Here is a 6649-nt window from a genome sequence, read left to right as displayed (position 1 = left end):
GGCGGCGGCGCGTCCCGGCGCGCAGCCCGGGCGAGTGGCTGGGCCGGTCTGCGCCGCCCTGGCCGCGGGCTCCGCGGGCTGGCTCCGGGGGCGGGGGCGGGGTGTGGGCGCGCTCCCTCCCCGCGCCTCGCCCCTCCCGCCTGCGGGCGGGGCCGGGCCCCCTCCGGGGCACCGATCGGGCCGCCCCGAGTGGCGGCGGGAGCTGGAGGGGGGCGGCGGGGGCGCCGGGCTGGCGGGGCGGGGAGCCGCCGAACGTGCGGGGAAGCCCCGGCGAGGCGACTCGGGTCGTGTGCGGCCACCCCTCCCCCTACCGGCGCCCCGCGTGGCCTTGGGGCTCCGTGACCTGACAACTCCGGCTCCTGCGCTCTCCAGCCGCTCCCTGTGGGAGTTTGGGAGAACCCAGAAGCCCGCCCGGGGCCTTGAATGCCGGAAAGACTCGCCTGGACCCTGAGCTCTCCACGCTGGGATGCCCGCTGTCTTTCTCCCGGTCCACCTGGCTCTCAATCCTCTACAGGCCGCAGGGGCGTCGGGGGCGCAGACCACAGCAGGCTACTTGCGGAGTGGTGGGTGGTGTGGTGGTCAAGGACGGGGGCCCTAGAACCCCACAGCCTGGTTTCCCAGCCTGCCCTAGCCCCTGCTTAGCCTTGCTGTGCCTCGGTTTCCCATCTGTAAAATAAGATAATAACAGTAGGCATCGGAGGTCACGTTCTTAAGTGCTCTCTGCTCTGTCAGCACCTAGGAGGCTTGCGGAACAGGTAGATGAGATCACACCTCAGATGGATGGGTTTAGAAAGCATTATTGCGCACCCCCCTCCCCGAAACCCTACCCAGGAGGGGCAGGGGACAGCTATGCACGGGCACCTGTGTCACCCTCAAGGAGGGGAGACAGGGCTCTGATCCCTGCCTCATGTTTTTTTTTTTTGCCCTCCTCGGATACTCCCCTCAGACTGTGAGCTCCCTGGGGACAGGCAGAAAATCCTGGGGGCTGTCCTTGCCCGGAGACACCCCTAACAGCCTGCAGGGGAGTGGAGGGGCCCGACAAGTTTTCCCAGAGAAGGTGATACCTGACTTAAGTTGTAAAGGACACATAGGCAGGGGGAGGGCCGTAGGAGTGCACACGCCTGTGTCGTGTGGGGAGCCAACCCAAGCAAAGATTCAGAGCTAAGGATCCACATGGAGGAGGCAGGCGCGGCTGGCGGAAAGCCTCTGAATGCTGTCCTGGCTGGAGACGAGGGCCATATTGACACACAGGGGGAGGAGACAAGGTTTGGCTGCTCACGGAGCGCTGGGCCTCTTTCAGCGGTTCCCTGAATGCTCCTGCCACCCAGGGACGGGGTTATTTCCCCAGCTGGAGAGATGGACGGGTGGGGAAACTGAGGCACAAAGAATTCCGGCACTTGTTCAAGTGGCACAGCTGTGGGACTGAGACGCCCGTCGGTCAGAGCTCAGGCTTGGAGGGGCTTTGTCCTGGAGAGAATTGGGGATGGTCTCAGGGGTGCTGCAGAGCATGGGTGAGGAAGAAGGGCAGGGATGGTGGGGAGCACAGTCAAGGGCTAGGAGAGAACTGGGCCAGGTGTTGGGGGCTTAACCTTGGGCCAGGTGTTCAGCCTCGCCCCGGCCGGGATGGGGAAGCCAGCAGGCGGCATGAGTCAGACGTGTATTTTTGTTTTTTGTTTTTTAACATTTATTTTTGAGAGAGCGAGACAGAGCGCGAGTGGGGGAGCGGCAGAGAGAGGTGGGGGGAGACACAGAATCCGAAGCAGGCTCCGGGCTCCGAGCTGTCAGCACAGCGCCCGACGCAGGGCTCGAACTCACAGACCGCCAGATCGTGACCTGAGCTGAAGTCGGTCGCTTAACCGACTGAGCCACCCAGGCGCCCCTCAGATGTGTACTTGGACGGTCTTACTCTTAGCCAAGAATGGACTGGAAGGGCAGTGATGGAGCCAGAGACCAGTGGCCACTGTCACTAACAGCGTTAGTAATAACCTGCCTTTATTGAACATCGAATGAACCCCGGGCCTTCCAGTCTCCTACCGGCACTGTGACATTTAGTCATCGTGAGAGCCCCATAGCGACAATCCCGCCCTCGTGTCCGCTTTGCAGAGAAGTGTAATGACTTGCCCAAAGCCTCCCGCTGTGGCAGGATGGCCATACTTCCCTGTTTGCCCAGGTCGGTCCCAGCATAATTATTAACAAGTCTTTCACTCTCGAAGGTGACCTGGTTAGACGATACATTACTTGGTGGTTCTAGTCAGAGGGTCCCCAGAACGGCTGGCCTTCGAGGAAGCAGTTTAGTGCCGTGGCAAAGGCCCTGACCTCAGATCTTGGCCCGGCGGCTTCCCAGGCATCGTGTGACTGTGGGCGAGTCACTTGGCTTCTCTGAGCCTCAGGTTTCTTCTGTCTGTAGAATGGGTATAATGCCAGCGCGGGCATCTGCTAGTTGCTGCCAGCCCGGAGATGGCTGAGAAAGCAGTCAGAGCGGAAACGGTTACCACCCACCGCACGCTGGCTCTGTCCTCTCCAACTCCCAGCCGGGGGCGGGGGACCAGTGCCTGAGAACCTTCCCGCAAGGTGCCAGGCACTCTGTCTCCACTAACTCACGGTGGAGCAATCCATGAGTCAGGACTTCTTTGCCCCATTTTACAGACGGGTAAATTGACGCTATGAGCAGCTCTCCCTTCGTTCAAAGCCTCTCTCCGGACTGAAATACCCTCTCCACGGAGACTGATCCAGCTCAGTGTGCCCCTCTGGAGAATGGGAGGAGTGGAGGGGTCTTGGCACCCTTGTGAAGGCTGCAGGGATGGGCAGTCCCCCATTACCCCTGCTTTGGTCCTCCACTGATTTCTCGTGGTCCCTTTCCCTTCCCTGTGGAGGGGCGGTGGCCAGGAGCGCAGGGGTTAACCCTGGGGAGCCATAATAACCGTGTAAAATGCAGAACAAATGTCTCCCAGCGAGTTACTGGGAGCCCCTAGCTCCTCCTCTGTCCTAGAGGAACCGGGCCCCTTCCTTCGGCCTAATCACAGAGCTCAGCTGCCCCCTCCACTCACCCCTGCAGACCGGGTGGGCTGAGGCTTAGGGCTTATGGGAAGGAGGCAGTTTCTGGGCAGGGAGACCTCTGTGGAGCTAGAGCAGGACACAGCTAGAGCGGGGCACTTCCCCCTTGGGGACTCAAGTAATGCTACCGGCTGTCCACCCGGCTCCAGGGAGGTCTGGAGTGGGATCCCGGAGCTGAGTGAGTTGGCTTGGCCGTACCCGTCAGCCCTCATCCCGGCCTCTCCCTGGGGAGCGGAGCGGGTACCCTTTCCCTCCCGACGTCTGGGTGGGGGGTCTGGGCAGTTTGAGCCGATGCTCACTGGCCCATTGATTGGTCTTCCCCGTCTTCTCTCTCCTGAGTGTTCAGGGGTCCGTCCGCCCATGGATGCAATTACCAACCCGTCTTTCCACACACTACCCACACTCCTACTTCTGCGTCTAACTCCCCCTCTACCCATCTATTTACCTACCCATTCGTTGACCTCCTACCCACGCCCATCCAATCACCTAACTACTTCTTACTTCCGTTGACCCACTGCCTACACCCCCGTCCGTTCATTCATCCACCCCTCCACCCGTCTGTCCTCACCCGTGCATCCTTCCACCCCCGTCCATTTATACGCCTGTGTGTCTACCCACCCATTCTTTCCATCCAGCATCCTTTGACCCACACCCATTGGCTCACCCACCTGTCCCTTCATGCATTCACCCGTTCTTTTCCCCATCCTTCCGATGAAGCGCTGGCCTTGACTCCCACCTGGCCTCTGTTGACCTTCACGGGTCTCTGGGCACGTCTTCCTTTCTCTCGCACTTACAGACCTCACTCACCTGCTTCAGCGGGTCACCCTTGGGCAAAACGTCCTTAAAGGCTCCTTTGAAATGTCCCCTCCTCCTGGAGATCCTCCTTCAGAGGAGATCCTCTCCTCTACACCTGCTCCATCCTCCATATTGGTATCTGTGAATCTTCCCACGAGATGGTGATGTCCGTACTCCTGGCGTGTTTGGGGAACGAATGATCACGGCGTAGGAGAGGAGTCCTTGTCTAGGATTGCCGCCACCATAAGGGCAGGTGCCCTTCTCCTGGGACCACTCTAGGGAGAGTCCCTGTGGGCTAGACCCCTGGCAGGGGCTCGGACACACACAGGCATTGCAGGGGAAGGCGACAGCATTGGGTTCTCGAGGGAGTTTGTGAGGCAGATTGGCTTGTCAGCTAGGGTAGACCGGCAACGGGGCCAAGGAGACTGTCGCCCACGCGATACCTGTGCGACCCAGCGTGTATTTGCAAGTCACACAAACTGAGTCCAAATCCCGGCTTTGCCTCTCCCCAGCAGAGTGACCTTGGACAGGCCACTTTGCCCGGGCCTCATCTGTGTCATCTCTGATAAGCCGTAAGTCTCACTGCCTGACCTGTAACTGATGGTCAAGAAAGGGTAGCGAGATCACTATTGTTAACCATCCTCCTTTCCCCTGGAGGTGATTTCATTGAACACGTATGAAGTAAATTCCCTCTGTGGGTCAGGCCCTAGGTTGAGGTACCTTGTGAGGAGGCAGCAGTGAGTAAGGAGTGTAGTTCCTACTCTCCAGAGACTTCTGGTCTGGGAGGGAAGATATAGGCCAGGATCCTGGTGGGGATGAAGGGCCAAAACAGTGGTAGAAGGGGCCAGGGAGCCAGAGGACTAATGGAGGAGGTCTAGGGGGGCTTCCTGGAGGAGGTGCTATTTGAGCTGGGCTTTGTATCTTGGGGTAAGATTGCCCGCAGGTAAGCTGGGGAGAGGACAGGGCTCAGGAGGGTAGGGGATGAGCTGGGAAGGGTCTACTATGGAGGATGGGAGAGAGGCCTTGAACGCCGGGCCCTCTGTAGTGTGGCCTGGGCTAGCCTGGGCCACTGCTCTGCCCCCCCGTGATGGCTGCCCTCAGGAATGGGGTGCCTTGGGATCCCTGTTGGGGTTTCCTCATTAACAGACTAGATTGCAACCTAGCCCCAAGTTTTTCTCCCCTGGTTGACCTTGAGGACAGGAATGTGGTCTGAGGGAGCCAGGGGATGGAGACCCTTCTGGAAGGAAACTGCAGCCCTCCCATTCCTTCCTCTTTACAGCAGAGCCCCAAGAGTCAACACTGGTTGTGGAGTGTCAGGGCCTCAGAGGGCTGTGGAGACACTGAGGCCCAGAGAGGGCAGGCCTTGTCACAGGGCTGCACAGCCGGTCCGCCGGAGAGCTGGCAGTCCCCGCAGCCACACACCCCGTGGCCGCCTTCAGTGTGGGTGAGCATCTGTGGAGTACCTACTGTGTGCCAGCTCCCAGCCCGATATGATGAAACAGACAGGCTCACAGACAGACAAGGCTCAGACCGAGCACGGACCTGGCAGGGCTTCCAGGAAGGCTCCCTGGAAGAGGCGGACGGACGCGTGGAGCTGTGCGAAGCCGAAGGCAGGAGAGCCAGGCTGGGTGCAGCGAGTGTGTGTGCCCCACGGGGAGTCAGCTGGAGTGACAGCTGAGCAATGAGGGGAATCGGGGCCCGGCCCGGGGCTGGCGTGGGGCCGGAGGACAAGGTGATGGCAGATTAGTCCCTGGCCGGCCGGCCCCGGCTGTTTTCTGGAGGTGATGCCTGGGTGTGAGTGGGTTGTTGGGAGCAGTGGGGTCAGGATGGCAGTTAATCCCAAGGGTATTTTGGAGGGCGTGGCCGTGAGGCCCAGAGGGAGGCAGGCAGCTGTCAGGGCCGGAAACGCCTCTGGGGACGGGGCTGGCCGTATGGAACAGTTTTCTCAGCTGGACCCTTCCAGGCCAACTCAGCTCTGATTCCTTGTTCACTGCTCTACAGGGAAATGGGGGCGGGGAAGGGCCTCCCCCCCCCCCCGGCCCCCCCAGCCCCCCGCCCCCAGGCACGAGACTCCCTTTCTCTGGGAGAATAGGACAAGAAGTTGCTTCGGGGACTAGGAAGGATGTAGGGTCAGTTCCTCCAGCCCCACCCCTGAGGAGGACAGTCAGGTGGATGGATGGAGGCGAGGGTGGGGGGGTCTGAGGCGTCTGTCGTTGCAGGAGGCGGGGAGGGACAGGGTCAGGGCCAGGTGACCCTGTCGTCCCAGGGGTGATGGAGCCAGGTTCTCCAGAGCTGGGCCAGGCGTCCAGGAGCCTGGATGGAAAGGCAGTGAGGAGGGGTCCTCCCGGAGACCTTTGTTCTCGATGTTGGGGGCTGGGTGTGGAGAGAGGAGGGGCCAGGGGGACAGGAAAAGTATTTGAGGAGCAGAGACAATAGCCCATTCTCTGCCGTCCAGCCTGGCCCGAGAGATAGGCCCGTGGGCTGGAGGCCAGTGCTGCCTTGGCCTGACCATCTCCAGCATCCCCCCCCCCCCCCCCACCCCGGCCTAGCCCGGCCCTTGGGGCTTCGTGTGGCCCTGTCTGGATGGGGCTGGGGGCTCCTTCCTCACCCTAGAGGCTCATTCCTGGGTGCGTGGGTCCATCTATTTTCTTCTAGCAAAAGCTGGCCGCCTTTGGTTGATGAAGGGCATTCACATCCGCGGTCTACAGAGGAGAGACAGGCAACTCGTTCGTGGCACCTGCCTGTTCCCACGGAGCTGGGAATTGAACCCGGCGGTCCTGGCTCTGAGTCTTGGGTTCAC

This window comes from Panthera tigris, chromosome B4 (assembly GCF_018350195.1).
Source record: "Panthera tigris isolate Pti1 chromosome B4, P.tigris_Pti1_mat1.1, whole genome shotgun sequence".
In the NCBI taxonomy this organism is placed as follows: domain Eukaryota; kingdom Metazoa; phylum Chordata; class Mammalia; order Carnivora; family Felidae; genus Panthera; species Panthera tigris.
Note: the sequence above shows the minus strand (reverse complement) of the source record.